This window comes from Eupeodes corollae, chromosome 1 (assembly GCF_945859685.1).
Source record: "Eupeodes corollae chromosome 1, idEupCoro1.1, whole genome shotgun sequence".
Lineage (NCBI taxonomy): Eukaryota > Metazoa > Arthropoda > Insecta > Diptera > Syrphidae > Eupeodes > Eupeodes corollae.
In genome coordinates, this window is record NC_079147.1 from 14,634,442 (window position 1) to 14,652,415 (window position 17,974).

Here is a 17,974-nt window from a genome sequence, read left to right on the forward strand (position 1 = left end):
TCGCTGACGACATAGTTTTTCTGGCGGAATCAGTTGACGGAATGCAGCTCATGATCAACCGTCTGGAGCGCTACTGTGATCTTTGGAACCTGACTGTTAACCTTGGAAAGTCTAAAATGATGATCTTCAGGGATGGAGGTGGAAGATACTCGAGAAACGAAAGGTGGACCTACAAGGGTCAGAATTTGGAAATTGTTCGAGAGTATAAGTATCTCGGTGTATTGATCTGTGCTAACCTTAACTTTAAAAAACATTTCGAAACTAAATTAGCTGAGGCAAAGAGAGCTATTTCTTCCATCTGGGGACGTTGTATAGAGAGTAGGTTTGTGGACCATAGCGCAAAGATCCAGATATTTCGTGCCACTGCTTCTTCCATCATGTTGTATGGTGCTCAAGTGTGGGGTTGCTGGCAGTTTGAGGTTGTTGAAAAGTTTCAAAGATATTTTCTTAAACGCATTTTTCGGTTGCCGGCCTGTACTCCAAATTACATGGTGCACCTTGAAACTACAATGCCACCGTTATTCTTAAATACGCTAAAAATACACTTCGATTATATAATGAAGCTGCTGGAGATGAATGAAACAAGACTACCCAAATTGATCCTCAAGTCGATAATTACTTTAAGAGGCAACCTCGTCAAAAAATGGGAAGAAATAGGCGTTGAGTGTGGAGAAAGGTTACAGATTCAACCAGGTATCGGACCCACTATTCTGAGAAACATGTTTCAAAATTTACTGGGTGGTGTAGCGCGCTCAGCTTACAGTGGTTATACCTTGGAGGCTCAATCTTCTCAGTATAGGACGATATATAGCCAGCTCGACTACAACTTGCAAGGAAGCTCCTACTTCTTAAACAGATTACCGCTTTCAATGATAAGTACGATATTTAAAGTAAGAGGGGAAATGATCAACCTTAACTACACTCCACATCGTCCGGACCTACCTATTTTGTGCGATATTTGCAACCTCAAGGAAAGAGAAGATATTTATCATTTTATTGCCAGATGCCCGATTCTAAGTGAATTTCGAGTCAGATTCTTCGGTAAATCCATAATGACTATGAGCGAAGTTTTAAGTATTTTGAATGGAAGTCTTGGTTGGGAGAAATTGTATAAATACACAACGATGGCACTGAATTATAGAACCCGAATAGTCGAAGGCGACTTTTAAATTTTATTTTGTTTTTCTATTTTAGTAAGAAATGTATAATATTGTTATAATGTCATTCTGGTAGACGGCTTTAAGCCAAACCATATTAAACTATGAAATTTATTGTAGATACAATTGAAATATTATAAATAAAGTTTCTTTAACTAACTAACTAACTAGAAGTGTTAGCACTTTAGGTTGCAGTGCAGAAGGTATAACCACCCTTGGACTTTGGCTCTGAAAGAGAAGAATGTTAGCAGAAACACTTAGACAAAGCCTTCGACGAAAATAAGGAAGTAAACTATTTTGAGTAGCAGGCAAACGTGCTGGCCAACCCTGTTGTATGTATTCGATGACTTTGCGAATATCGGGATCATTTTTTGAAAATTTTGCGATGACATATGAATTGATTGGAAACTCTTCCAAGGCTGAAATACTGTCATCCACTTGATGGCACGATTCTTCAGGCTTATCAAATTCCTCGTCAGGGCCTGAAGGTAATCGTGACAAGCAATCGGCATTTCCATGCTTTGTTGTTGGACGATAGCGAATTGTGTAGGTGTACCCCATTAGAAAAATTGCCCAGCGTTGTAGCCTTTGTATAGTCATATGCGGCAATTTTTTACTAGGGCTGAAAATAGTGACTAACGGCTGGTGATCCGTTATGAGCTCAAATTGACGACCATATAAATATTGTTGAAATTTAGTCACGCCGAATATTATCGATAGAGCCTCCTTTTCGATCTGGCTATAACCTTTTTGAGAGGCATCCAATGTTTTTGATGCAAACGCGATTGGTTTCTCTGAACCATCCGGGTAAATGTGCGAAATGACTGCCCCAATGCCATGCGAAGAAGCATCGGTAGCCAAAGTGATAGGTAGATCATCTTGAAAATGTGTTAATCGTGATACATTTGAAATTTTTTCTTTAAAAACGTTGAAAGAATTATGTTGCTCCTTTCCCCACTTAAAATCTTCGTCTTTAGCTCTTAGCTTGTTGAGCGGTGCAGCTATTTGGGCAAAATTATCTATGAATTTGTTGTAATAGTTTATCTTACCAATAAAAGCTTCCAGGTCCTTTAGATCTTTTGGCTCAGGCAAATTGATGATAGCTTTGATTCGGGTTTCCGATGGACGAATGCCTGTTGCATCAATTATATGACCAAGGTATTCCACCTCAGTCTTCGCAAACTGACATTTTGCTAGTCGACATCGCAAACCATGATTTTCTAATCGTTCCAGAAAAATCTTGAGGTTGTTTAGATGCTCTTCATTTGTACGCCCGGACACGATAACATCGTCTAGGTACGAGAAGCAGAAATCCAAATTGGCAGTTAGTTGGTCCATGTATCGCTGAAAGATACCAGTTGAGCTGGAAGTACCAAAAGGTAACCTTTGATACTCAAACAATCCGAATTCGGTACTAATTACACAGACTTTCTTCGATTCTTCGTCCAGAGGTATCTGGAGATAGGCATCGGACAAATCGATTTTCGTGAAGTATCGCCCTCCTTGCAATTTCCGAAAAAGTTCTTCTATGCGTGGTACTGGATGGCGATCTATTTCTAAGTGTGGGTTGATCGTGATCTTGAAATCTCCACATATGCGTAAGGTTCCATTTGGCTTTTTTACCACAACAATGGGTGCGGCCCATTGGCTTGATTCGATGGGACGTAGAATGTCCAACTTTCGCAAACGTTCTAGCTCCTGCTGGACAGCTTTTTTTTGAGCAAACGGCACCGGACGGTATTTAAAGTATTTAGGTTGGCAATTGGATTTCATTGTTAGATGTGCTTCATAAAACTTACTGCAACCTAATTCCGATTTGAACACAGATTCATGTTGTTTGCAGAGTGACATTGCATCCGTCAAAAGCTGGTCTTTAGAATCAGATCCAATTTGCAAAACTGAATCGGAATTTGCACCTTGAATATGTAAACCAAATTCTTGAAACCAATCCATACCCATTATGTTTGCGGCTTGTTTGTTATTGCAAATTAAAAGTGGTAAAGTTTTTGTTTATGTATTCCACTGTACACTTACGTTAAGAACGCCTTTAACCGGCAGAGAAATATTTCCATAAACTTTAAGTGATCGTGACGAAGGCTTACAATGTGGGCTGCCAAGTCTGTAATATCCATCAAGACCAATGAGTGAGCAGGTGGCACCGGTGTCTAGTTGAAAAGTCAAAGGGCACTGATTAATATGAAGCGAGACGAATATTTTGTTTTTATTGACATCGATCTCGAATTGCGCAGAGGAAACAATTTCAACTCCATGCCTCCATGCATCATGCCTTACGTTTTGGTCTTCTATTTTGTTGATAGAGTGTGCAGATTCTGTCTGCTTTTGTTGTTGGTTACTCTGATTTGATCGACTACCGTGACGTCGATTGGCACCCGTGCTTCGTGAACGTAGCTTGCGGTTTGTTGACTGATAAGAATGATAACGTGGTTTAGCTTTTGATGAGTGGGGAGCTTCTGACTGTTTTGCAGATAAACAAACACTACGTATGTGACCACGTCGTCGTTGACAAAAATCGCAAATTGAATCAATGTGCTTGCACTGATCTCTGGGATGTTGAGCGAAACAATTTGGGCACGATTTTCTTACGCTAAAATTATTATCACGAGACTTACTTGTGGATTTATTATAATAATTATTGGAGCCTTTTATGAGCTTGACTTCTGCAGTCGTTGATAGATTGGAAGTACTGCTTCCTTTTAGAATATTTGTAGCTTGTTGTGTTGATTCATGAGCTGTGGTGAGTTCCTCTATTTCTTCCAATGATGGGTTCTTCTTCTGCGTAGCAGCAATACGAACAGCGTCGTGAGGTGTATAAAAGACGATCATGTCTCTTATCATGTTATCGGCATATGAAGTGTTGCAATTATCTTTGGTACAGACAAAAGCGCAATCTCTTACAAGACCTCTTAAATCTGCAATCCATTCTGCATATGTTTGACCAGGGAGCATTTTTTGTTTCAAGAATTTACATCTCGAAGCAAGCACGTGCAGTTTGGATTCAAAATGTTTAGTTAGTTTCGCAGAAAGGTCTTTGAATGTAAGTCTACTTACATCTTATGTTACTACCAACTCCCTGAGCAAGTCGTTGGTTTGGGTCCCACATGTTGATAAAAAGTGTGCCTTTTTTAAGTTGTCATCTTCCAAAGAATTTGCCGTAAAGTGCTGTTGGAGTTGAAAAAGATAACTTTCCCAAGATTCTTTTTCGTGGTCAAATGCATGGAACTGGGGTATTGTGGGCTTACTACTGGATGGGCAATTATTCATCAAACGCTCTAATGAAGCTTGGTTGTTGCTTAAAATTTGTTCCATCCACTGTTTTTGAGTGTTAAGAATTTCTCTCAACGCTGCCTCCATTTTAAAATCCTCGTCGCCACTTGATATGATTTTAGGAGAGTTTTATATGCTTAAGAAATTCAGGAACTTTATTAAATTCAACGACTTAAAGTATAATAGGAAGATTGATAATTTTAGTTTTCTTATATAATGATTTATAATTTTGACCAAGTTGATGTTTATGTTTGATTTGAGAACAATTAAGTGGTGATTCTCATCGGCTTTGTTGATCTTTTTGATGATTAAATGAAAACAATTTTCATTTGATTTTTCCCAACGTTTCGACGGTGATTGCCGTCTTCTTCAGGGGATGTCTTTATTCACATAAATGATAAGAGTGTTTGTTAAATAGTTTCTTATATAGTACAAAATACGCGGGAAAACGAATCTCCATTTCGCGCCAAGAATATATGACAAGTATTATACCAATGAAATGATATTTACATATTTTGACTTATTGTCATTACTTGCATGTACAATTATATGATGTTAATAACAGGGTGTAATACAAGTCAAATCAAATCTGTTGTTTTTAAAAAGTCGAACATAAAAGCTCATGCACAATGGCCAAGTGTAGCTACTTTTCATACGCTTTTGATTTAGTTCATTATTTGATCTTGGGAAATCCCAACGCTCGTGACTAATTTTCCTTTCACTTTTATGAATTTATAAAAAGGAAATACGTTCCTAAAATTTGCAGATACGAAACTTCCATCAGGTATTAAAAGATAACATGTTTAAAAAAGCATCAGGCCTCATCCTAGTGGTTGGCAGTGTACTTACCAGGTAGGGTTTACATCTACCCGACTCTTCCTTGAGAATATTTAAGCCTCCACTATTAAACCAGACGTAATTTTGTCTGAGTGTACTTTACCATCCACACAAAGCCTAACCAAAATGTCAAAGCAGGTCATCACTCTGACACAATTGATTTGGAGTTGATGTTTGACGTTTTGTGCAGTGCAGCATTTACTTGTCACTCAGAGCACAGTTCGTATATTCACATATCTAATTTGAATACCTGATTCAGCAGACTCAAACCCGCTCTTGCAGCCGAATTGGTTTTCCAGATTTTTCCATCATTAAGCGAAAATTGAACGAAACAATTTCCTGCACGTCTTATAGATGAGCCAGCCATCAGCAAGCCTAATGGAAACCTGACCTATGCTACAAACTGCCCCATGCACGGCTTATGCGACAACGCACGTGAAAAGTACAAATTCAAAAATTATTCCATTGGTACTTATTAGGAAATTCTCGATTCTATAGGTACACTCCTAAGTTGGGATTCCTTAACCACACTCCAAGGTGGCCGCATGACAGGCGTGTGTTGTGTTTCTGTTTGTGCTTTGCAACGTTTATATAGACCTAGAGGTAGTCCTATCCTATATCCTATCCACCCCTCATTGCTCAATTCACCGCGCTGCCGCTCCTAACCGACGCGATACAAAATTACCATTCATTGCTTTCCACGACTACACGGTTGCTGATTGTTGATGTCTTCATAACGATCCTGCGTGACTCACTCGTCGCTCAAAGTCGCTGCAATGGGACAGAATCCGTCAACGGAATGCAACATGGCCAATTGATATCCGTGCAGTACAAAATAACGCTAAAAAAGGAGTTCGTTATTTCTGTAATGAACGATTTTCCATTTACAAAGTCGACGACTCATTTTCTTGGGACGACGCAAGGTTTGTACAGTGGTTGCAGTAGGGGCTGAGGGTGAGGAGGAGTTATAGGAGCTGCATTTACGGACCTCATTTCTCGCAATGGTACTATTAAATTTTCTTCGGGATTGAATTGTTGTTGGGAGCGGACTGACGATGATGGCCTGACGACGACAACGGGACAGAAAGGCAAGCCAAATCTATCCGCCATTGTGCCAGTAGCGATGTCAAATGTTTGGCTTGAGTATGGATGGACCTCAATTCGCCTTGCGCCTCTCTGGCTACCTCTTCAACCATTCAATTTGATCCTTTTTGGAATTGGAGAAGATGTCTGATTGCAGTTTAAATGGTAATTTTGTGCGAATACGGATTGTTATACCTTACCTTGCCTTCAATACTTCATCGAAGTTGATCCTCTGAGATGAGTATGATCGTCTTGTTATTGTTGTTGTTGTTAGTGTGGTGTCTTCTTTTTCTGGGAATCTGATGGGATGATGCGTTTCATCCCAATCAAAATTTAATAAATATTTAATTTTATTTATTTTGTTTTATTCGTAGGTATACAAGGATCGGATCAACGGTTGGTGATGGGATATTATTGTCTTTGGCTTACGGTTACGACTTTAAGGAATATTTTATGAGGCAGCAAAGTATCAGTCGAATGTTGCCACTGCCATAATCTATACACAAAAGAGCTAAAGAAAAGAAAAGATGTCATGGAAAATTAATTCCAATTTGTTATGAATTGAAGTTGTGGATGGATTTATAAAGTTTTGACATTTTTTGGGCTTGGTTCGTTTATGTTGTAAGTAAGATGGAGTTATTTATGACTCTAAAGAAAAGACATTTTCTTCAATATTCTGGTAACATATCGATAACTGAGCTATGGGAGAGTCAAAGAAATTTAAATGGAGACTATTTCTGTCGTTAACTATTTTAATTGAAAGAATTCGATGATTTAGACTAGACACACTTTATTTGCTTTAAAGTTTCTATATATAAAGGAGTACACAATTTTCATCATAATTGATAACATTTACTAGACTAATCTTTCAAAAGCGATAATTTTTTTACGAGATAACGAGTTAATAAATGGATCAAATTAATAACATTACTAACACTTACATGTATTGATTCCCTATCATTGAAACGACTTTTCGTCAGCTTTGGGACGAAATTTTGTACTTTCTCGAAAAAGATTGTAAATATGATTTTATAAGAAATTTTATCAAAGGTTACCCTTTAAAAATAAATTGTACTATACAAGTTGCAAGTAAATATCTTTCTTTGTTCTGAAGATATTTGAGTCGAACGTAATTTTTCGTCAATTTGTAGTACCTACTCTTAGCTTTGTTTAGTACAAGCTTAACTTGGCGTGATGGTTATGGCTGAAACACAAACACGCTTCAGCTTCGGCTTCGTCTGCGTTACGTTGGGCCTGCTTCGAGGTTGCATTTGAATGACACTTCCAATAGAACTAGAGCTAACTTTTGAAGTCACATTACGTGACATAAAGTCGAAGCTTGTAAACGTCAGGCGAAGCCAACGTATTTTTATTTAAGCCATTAGTGCGTTAGACTGCAGTGCCAGAGGTATTGGACTCAAACCCTGCCTGTGCCATCTAAAAAATTTCCACGGGAACTGCCTTTTGTGAACTATTGACAAATCCTCTAAAAGTGATTCTTGTCAAGAAAAGTACCTTCTCAAATTCGTTGTTCGGATCCGGTTTTAAACGTTATGTTTAAACATTACGCGCTCCCAGCAATGCTTAAGAGTTGTAAGTCAGCAGGCTCTAGTACTCAACGGACTGTTGCACCAACTTATATATTTTAGAGTTCGTTTACATTTTACATACACGAGTAATTGTCTAAAAAAAGGTGATATTAATTTGCTTGTTAAATCCAACATAATAAGTCTAACAGTTTCTTAAATTCTTTACTTTTTTTTTGTAGAATAATAAAATTGATACGAGGGATAAGGTCCTAAGAGTTAATATTTCCCTTTAGTATTTAACAATAAACACAAAGCATAAATAAGAACTTTTTCTCTCAAGATTTGGCAAATCAATGAGTTAAAGTCTGTGCTGATAAGGTGGAAGATTTTAGGAGTCAGCCTATCCTAACCCCTCTAACCTACGTAAAGGGCCGTCGAGAGGAATTCCGGGCCCGCGACGGAAAAATCAACAACAAACAAACTAGATTTCCTAGCTTTCTGAGCAGAAAACAACTTATAATTACATAAAAATTCAATTTGCCAAAGGTGCTTCAAGGCGTAGTGTAGCAATTGCGAAAACGCAATCTTGTGATGAGCGGTAACGATGAAAATTCATTGTTCTACCAAGAACGCTATATGAACGTTCGGCACTAGCTACGGTTACAGGTATGGTAGAAAACACACGGAGAGCAACACAAATGTTCTGCTTCAAAATTGGCTTCATAAACGTGTTCCAGATGAATTATTTTTTCTTTGGATGAACCTTTTGGCAGGGTTTTTTATATCAATTTCGTCCATTGTTGAAAACTGGCATAAAAATGAAAACGTAGCATTCAAATTTTTCATCGTATCGAACCGACTAGAAATTCCAGATATAATTGAATCAACTATGACGTAAAACGTGTTTCCTTTATAATTTATTTCTTCTTCTGATTCAATTTGCTCTCCGGCTCCTCGATTTTTTCCAAAATGTCTCTTTAATTGACTTTTTCGGTGCGATGGGAATAATTCTGGAACATCCCGCAATCCAGTAGAAACTTCTTTGCATTCAAATAAAATTTGATCCCATCGGTTTCGAATAATATTCAAATCGGAGATCAAGTTGTCAAAATTTTGAATTTCAACGTCAATAGTCATCTTTCTGGCTTGACAAATGATATCTCTTTCATTTATAGCCCTAAAAACCTTGCACCAAATCGAAGACATCAGGACGCATTCAAATTTGTGCATGTATTTTGAAACACCATTTACATCTCTTCGAGCTTCAGCAGTTAAATTAATATCACTTAATGCTTCTAATGATGTCCTAACGTTTTTCAGATGATTTGCAAATTCTTTTATTGCCTCAATTCTACCTGACCATTTTGTATCGGAAAGATTGTGAAGGGATCCGGGCACATTTTTTTCAATAATATCCCAACGTTGGGCACTGCTGCTAAACAAGTTGAAACACTTTTGAACAACACCAAAAAATGTGATTGCGGTAGTGCAACATTCCCCTGACTCGACTCCACACAAAATATTAATTAATTAATATTACGGAAACCACAATTTAAAAACGTTTACGTGGGATTTTCAGGTCCCCCGAAACCGAACCAAAAATTTCGTTTCCAGCAGAAACAAAAATAGAAGAAAAGAAACTTTATAAAAACAGAAACCGAAATAAATATTTGTGTTTTGTTTTAAGTTGCGGCTCCCCTGATTTTGACTCTAAAAATTTTTAAATTTTGAAATTTACTTTAAATTAAATAAGAAAAGCGAAACAATTAATTTTAACTTTGTTTCAATTGTTCAAATGCAAATTTTTCATTGAATATTAACAAAAATGTACGTCAATAATAATCATTAGCCGAAATCGGCAAACTTGTGACTGATAGATTGGTAGATAACATGCAAACAGTGTTCCGATTGCGAAAGCATGAATGATTTTAAATTTTCGGGACCCAAAGAAAGTGGGAATATTTACATATGCTGATGAACACTCTCCTTTCAATTTTCTTTTGCACCAGTCTAGATTAGTCTAGATTTATGACAGGTATTATTTGGTGCCCAGACCTGACAAATAAAATAAAAAGAACAGGGCTCAAATACCTCCCTTGTGGAATTCCAGAATTAACTTGGAATTTGTTTGATTGTCAACCATTGAAAAGTTGAGAGAGAGAGAGAGAGAGAGAGAGAGAGAGAGATTGAAACCATTTTACAAAACCCATATGAAAACCCAGTTTCCTTAATTTGTCAAGCAAAACTCGATGTGAGAATTTGTCAAACGCCTTGCCTTATCAGTACAAAGAGACAAATCCAATTGGTTTTTACTTTCAAATGAAAGTTAAGCGCATTAAAAAAGTGACGGAAGAACGTTCCTTAATGAAATTGTGCTGATCTGGAACGATCAAAGATTTAAAATAAAAATTTAGTGATTCACAAATAATATACTCAAAGAGTTACGAATAACAGAATATCTACCACCAGGTCTGTTATTTATATGTATGAAAGGGCCTAGAAGGACCTTTATAATGATTTCCAGACAAAAGGGCTGTTGAAAATGTCTAGGTCGTATTTCAACAACAACGACGCTATTCTAGAAAAGCTACGATGAGAATGCCCCAATTCTCATCTTTTCACAAAGCTTGTCGATCTCCTATTAACAAAGTTAAATAGTTTCAATTTGTAAATATCTTTATCTATCATGTATATATTTTGTTAGTTAAGAGATTATAAAGGAACTTTGGAAGTAGATTTAAACACATAAGAGGCTATTGAGAAATTAAAAAGAATGGACAAAGGAAGCGACAGATCACTAACACAGTTTTTCAAAATTAGTAGATGGTATACAATCAGGAGTTCGTATACAATTATCGTCAAGATTTTTAGATTTTAATTAATCGAAGTATTGATCCATTACGTCAGATTTATAACTAACTTGAAACGTCATTGAGCTTTGAAACAGAAAAGTGTAATTTGTGAATTTCCAAAACATCTTGGTTTCATTTTTAGATGTTTTTGCAATTTCTGACTCAGCACTGAGTGATGATTATCTTGATATACTATAGGATCAGTGAATTTATTTACTGTGATAGAACAATATTATCAGCTGAGTTCTGCATTTCAATTTTATTCGAAATGAAATTGAAATATTCAAAAGGTTTACTGGAGTTCTAAAGTTCACTTTTATCTACATATATATATGGTTTTCATTTTTGTTCGAACTTAAAACTGTTTCGAATTCGCCAATAGGACAGTTTTACTTAAGGAAAATAATTCATAACTTTTGTATGTAATTCACTTGATTATTGCGAAGTTGCAGCTTTTCCTTTGTATTTAAAGTAAAGGACAAAGCATTTTAATTCTTTTTTTTTAGAACGATAAATGTTTGCTCAATAGCATGTTAACTAAAACAATGTTCTTTCAAAAACTTTTAAGACACATTCAAAAAATTTGCGGCTTTTCCCCAGAATCTTCACCAACTTCAGTACATTCATTTATATTCAAACTTGCATCCTGCTCTTATTTTGAGCAAATTAAAATTAACAAGTCCATGCATTTTTGTCTACTTCTTCCTTTTTTTCAGTATAACTCATCATTGTAATCTAAAACATATTTTAAAAACTCATAATTAAACGCCCGTGGGGTATATCTTTTTTTTGTGTTTTCAAGATAATAGCTGATGCCATTTCCGCAAGCTGCATTCTAAAATAATGTCGAATTTCAAAGGGTCCAGAATGTACGCATATTTCATTTGTATATTATTATTGGTCAAACAACAAAAATAAATAAATAATATTCAAATATACGTTTACATACCCACTAAATACCCTCTAAAACAAATAACATCAATTTCCCAAAAAACATCAAAACACAATGTGAAGCCCTCGAAATAAAATTTCACATATGAATGTCCTTAAAAAACATCACAAAACTATTGCTAAGTACTTGACTACAACTTACATTAGCCTACGCTACACAAACCATCCCTAGAAACCGATGTAACCGCAAAACATCAAACGTATTGAAAAGTGCTAGAACATGTTAACATAAGTGCTGACTTTGGTGTATTAGCAAAAAGGATATAAGTAAGCGCTCAACTTAGACTTCGACTGATGCGCAAAGTGTTTCCATAACAAAGGGTTCCGAAATGTAATGTCTCCCGTCAAATCGGTCATAAATATTCTGATCATAGTCCTTCAGCCATGCAGATGAAGGTATGTAGAAACAGGTACCTGCCAAATGTAACTGCATATGCTAGGTGTAGGTGCTTGTTGAATTGTAAGGACAACTTTTTTGGTGATGATGGTTGGTGTCCTCTTACACACAACACAACATACATAAGTGGATCCTGGACAGACTAAGAGAATTTTGCAAAAACAAAACTTTCTTTCGTTTTTTCCCACAGCTGGAAAGCCGACAAAAGGAGTTATCTTTGTTTTCTATTCCTTAACTCTCAAGTTGCCAGGATATTTGTTTATCTTTTATTCACTTAATGGGCTTCGTGTTGTTCTTTTGGATTTGCATGCATTCGAAACCAAAAAGAAACACATCCCACCAGAGCTCAGCGGCATCCAGTAACTTCTGCTAATTTTTCAAGGTGCCAATTGATTCGTGAATCGTGAAGACTCATTAACATTTTATTTTGTTATTGGTTTTTTTCGTTGATATTTTGCCCGACACCCGCTGACTTATTAATTAGTCAAATTATAAATACATGTTGCCAAAAATAAAATCATTATTACTCGTTTATTAAAAATTGAGTGGATTGCGTGTTAAATGCTGATTATTATTGTTATGTAATTATGAATGGTTTTTTGGAACTTTAGATTGTTGTTGTTAAATGAAAAAAGAATTGTATCGTAACAGAAGCGTGGTGATTATTCAAAGAATTTGATAACATTATAATTAAAAGAAGATTGTTATAGAGTTTAGTGAACTTTCTTGGTTTCCGCTTACAAGGAAGGGTTTTTAGATGAATATTGGAAAAATAAGAAATGAAGATAGGGGAAAACATTTTAATTGGAACTAAGCGTGGTAATTATCCATCGCTGTTAGAATACATTATATTCTATATATTTTGTTTGTTCTTCACAATGAAGTGAAAAATATTTAATATTATTTATTCAATAGTATTACAAAAAAAGTATCACTAAGTGTTGATAAACTGATAGCCCACAATTCAGATATTACTATTGGCGCAAAACTGAAAGAGGTGAAGACGTCTAAGGACTGGTGGAGTTTAGCAAAAGAGCTGAAACCGACTGTATTTGTGAAAGGAAATGCTTTGACTAGTGCAGACTTTAAAGAATATTTCTTGGTGCTACTCAACCCCACGCATGCCTCCAGCAGTGCATATCGAAAGCATGTCCCAAAATTTGGCTGTTCCTCTTCTCGACAACCCCATCACGGTCAACGGATTAAATGAATTTCTTCAAAATACATAAAGCGCCAGGTCAAGACCGAGTGCCATATGAGTTCCTTAACAAAGCCCCACATCAGCAATAAATATATTAGCTAAACAATCGAATGCTTGAATGTGGAAAAGTGGATTCAGATTTCAAAAGAACTATAATTTTCCCAATTTACAAAAAAGGTGATCAGAATATCGTCCAAAACTTTATGGACACTTTTGCAAAAAGATTTGCCGGAGTTCTATTAACAAGACTACAGCATTATTAAGTCTTTGAGAGAAAAGTGAAATGCTGTGGACTGTGATTGATTAAAAACTAGCTTTATTTCATTGTTGGTGCCTTAAAGTTAAACAATTTAGTATTTAATTTAAGTGTTGTCATAGGGGCACTAAAATTATAATAGTATAATTCATTTTAATAGGATTTATTCTTATTCTACTGATGGTATTACATTTCTCCCTGCTTATTTATTGACCTCGTTTCTTAAAGTAAATTGCTGGGGTCAAAACTTTCACCCGCTCGGATCGTCGAATTTCTGTCGTTAATTCAATTGGTGTTATTTTGGGAGATGTATCGGTAACATCTGGTAAACGTTTCTCGTAGTAATGTGTAGGCAACTCCATTGGTGTAATTTTGGGAGATGTACCAGGCACATCTGATAAAGGTTCCTCGTAGTCATCGCAAACAACTGGGGCTGGACAGGGTTTTTCATCTGAACATTTTGATGTTGACTCTTCATATACATCTTCTCCACCTTCTATTTGACCTTTTAAGGTAGAATTTAATCTAGGGAAAGATATAAAAGGGTTATGGAACAAATGTTACCTTTAGGATTTTCGATTTCCAAATTCGATTTATTCTGCAGAAGTCGCGTTTGGTTTTGATGTCTGCGACTGACACCATTCTTTGTTTTGATTGCGTAGGTGTTTCTTCCCAGTACTTTCGAAATGATACCACGTGACCATTTCTGTTTTTTGAGATTTTGTCGGCACAGAACCTCCTGACCAACTTCAAACTTGCTCCTTATTTGATGAGTTGGCTGAGTTTCTGGAACAAGGGCTGATAACACACAACGCTGTTGAACATGTAGCAATTCCGACGGAGACTTTCTTGTTATTGGATTGGGAGCTGTTCGAAAGGTGCTGAATAGAATTGAAAGCGCAAGTTCAGGAGATGAGCCATCAGCAATAAGTTTTTTGAAAGCTGTCTTAAGTGTTCGTACGAATCACTCCGCTTCTCCGCTTGATGCTGGATAAAACGGAACAGTTCGAACATGATGAATAGCATTGGATCTACAAAATTCTGAAAACTGTGTTAAGTGAACTGAGTTCCGTTATCACTAACGATAGTCTTTGGTAAACCTTCAATTGAAAAAATAATACAGAGAGCTTTAATTTATTGTATTTTCTGATGTAGATGCTGGCAGTGAAACAACATACGAGAATTTAAAATGTGAATCAACTAAAACTATCCACATAGGACCATAAAGAGGTCCGGAAAAATCCGAATCCACGGCTTATTTGCCTGAGGCCAGCTGCAAAAGGTGATTCCGATTGGCAAATTTCACACTTTGCAGAAAAATCTTCGATTTGCTTATCAATATTTGGGAACCAAACGTCTTGCAAGTTGCTTTGAGCGAGAAGAACCCTAATGACCCTCATGTATTACTTTGAGAGTTTTTTCTTGCAACTTTTTAGGAATCAGAACACGTGGATAGTTTGCATTGAGTAAAATTATTCCTTGATGAATAGTCAAACTGTGTCTCCTAAAAAAATATGACTGGTGATAACGTTCTTCTGCTTTTAAGTGCGTAAGCCAACCATTTTTTATATATTGTCCTACAGCAGTCAATGTAGAGTCTCTGTCAGAATGTTGTTTAAGAAGCTTAAGGTCTATAGGGTGTGATTCTAAGAAATCATCGTATATCTCACGAGTTTCACAGCATGGCTCCTCTCGTTTGTCGAAATTCTCATCAGGCCCCGCCGCCGGGAGGCGAGGAAATGAGTCTACATTTCCATGGAGATGCTGTAGAGTCATCTCAGGAAGTTTTTTGTTTGGGTTAAAAAGCGTCGTCAACGGCTTATGATCCGTCAGACTATTTCGAAAGAACGATGGGTGTTAAACAAGGTTGCTTGCTGAGTCCACTATTTTTCGCACTCTATTTCACTGAATGGAATACAACTTCGATTGCCAATGTATGCGGATGACATTGTGCTAATAGCTGATAAGCCAGACATACCACAAGGCATGATAAATAAGATACTGTCAACTGTCAACGGTGGAATCTTGTTATAAACCTGGAGAAATCGAAAGTGATGGTATTAAGAAAAAGAGGTGGTAGACTTAGCCAACAAGAAAATTGGAAGCTCAACGGAAAAACCATTGAAGTGGTTAGCAAATACAAGTACCTTGGTATATGGCTAACTTCTGAGCCAAGCCTAACGGAGCACTTCAAAGAACTATCTAAACAAGCTAGACAGAGCTTAAATTTTACGTGGAATCGGTTTATCACTAATAAAGATGTCAAATTAACTTCTAAGATCGATATCTTCCACGCGGTTACCAGGGCTATTCTCGGTTATGGAGCACAAGTATGGGGGGATTTACAGCAAGATGAAGTGGAAAAGATGCAAAGCTACTTCTACAAAAAAGTATTGGATCTGTCAAGTGTGATGCCTAAATTGAACCTTGAATTCCAGTTAAAACATGTCATTATGTACACAATGAGATGTCATATGTACTATATGGGAAGAGTTAATAGTGCTTACGCAAATAACAGGTTACAAACTGTTTAGTGAAGCTGATAATTGAAAAGAATTTTTTCTGGTTTAGGAGTTGGGAAAATAGCCTCAATCGGGAAGATGTAGAACAGTTGGATGAGATCGTGACCAACAAAACTCTGTTTAAGCTGGTTGTGGATGGCGTAGCAGTTAAAATAATCGAACGCGAGCACTTAGAGTCTCTGCAAAGAGCACAACAAACGAGCTTATACCATATTTGCTTGATTATACCTGCTGGTAAAGTTTACGTCTCGGATGACTGGGATGTCTCCATAATTCGCTGGATACTGATTGCAAGGGCAAGGCTTGTTATGCCCATGGAACACGAAGGACAGAAACTGAAAATCTAAACTGTACTCTTAGCAATTCAAACGAAGAAGAGACCCTTGCACATTTTGTGGAACTTGCCGAATTTTAAGAAGTATTCGCCTAGAGACATTAGGAATAAGTGGTTTACTTGATAGGAACACTACAATAGATTTCTTAAATGGAATAAGAATTGGAACTGCATTATCAAATTACTTACAAATAGCACTGAACTATGGTCAACAACTCATAAATGAATTTAACAACTAGAATTTGAAAAGTTTCTTAATTATATTTTTGCCTTAAAAATTATTATAAATCTAGGGAAATGTTTAGAAAAAATTGTATTGATTGAGACAGACGACAAAAGTCATTGTTGAACTTTTTTGTTTAAAGAACTAATAAGAAACTTGTTAAATTATAACTAATTCTATAAGAACTGAATCAAATCATTAAAATATAAGAAACAATTTAATGTATGGATAACGTGAAATAAACAAAATTACTAACTTACTTACAGTTCAGATATAAAGTTTGGTTAAATTTTAAGGTCCGATTTTGAATTTGAATAAAACAGAACTTTTTCTAGGAAATTATTGGAAATTCTTTTCATTATAATAAAATTGGTATGGTTCAATTATTTCATTATATTTAAATTGGTATATTTCAAGCAGCCACAACCTCGACGGCAAATCTACATCCGATTGTAAAATTTTTCGATGACGATGTGGCATAATTGAGGTTCTATGCCGTTTATGTGCCGAATTGTCTCATCCTTGAATTGAATTGTATAATATCATATTTATTAATATATAATTCTTATTAAGATTACAACCTTATTATTTGTTAATGCTTTATAAAATATGTTAGAGCGTTGCTGTTGTTTAAATTTTTTTTATGATTATAACCTTACGCATCATTGCTCAGATGCGTTAAAAGACGATATTTCGATGCGTTTGTATTAATTATTCTACTAACTGTAATAGGTAGTGAGTTCAATAATTTAGTTGCATATACTAAAAATGTACGTTCTGATTGCAGCCTTCAAATCTTGGCTGGATCAGTATATCAGTTCTAAGCGAATTTGAAAAAGTTAATCGGATGTGCAATACTGTGCAGCTGAATGAGAGTTCAAAATTTTTAAAGGTAATATCTTTTATTGAAGATGTATCTGGCAAAGTTGTTCTATATAACCTTAAGTTTTTGGCTTGTATTTGAGTCAACGTTACAGCACACTTCACGTCCATATAACAAAATACGTAATAGAGGAAATCTTACAAGCAATATCTTACTACTGACATAAACAAACCTTTGAGATGTCCACATTAGACGCGAAGCACTATAATATAACTTGCCAATTGTAGTAGCTGCATGGTGATTCCATGTTAAATTCTCGTTAAAAATAATACCTAAATTCCTAGCAGACGCTACAAATTCAATAACTGAGCCACCCAGCAGAACCGGTGGAAAGCTTGACTTATCAAGGGCGCGTTTGTAAAAACACAAGTTTTTGATTTTAGAATTAGAAAGTGATTCAGATTCTTATAAGTGCTCCTAGACATTGTTGAATTCGCTCTGGATAGATGTTGGTTATAAATCTT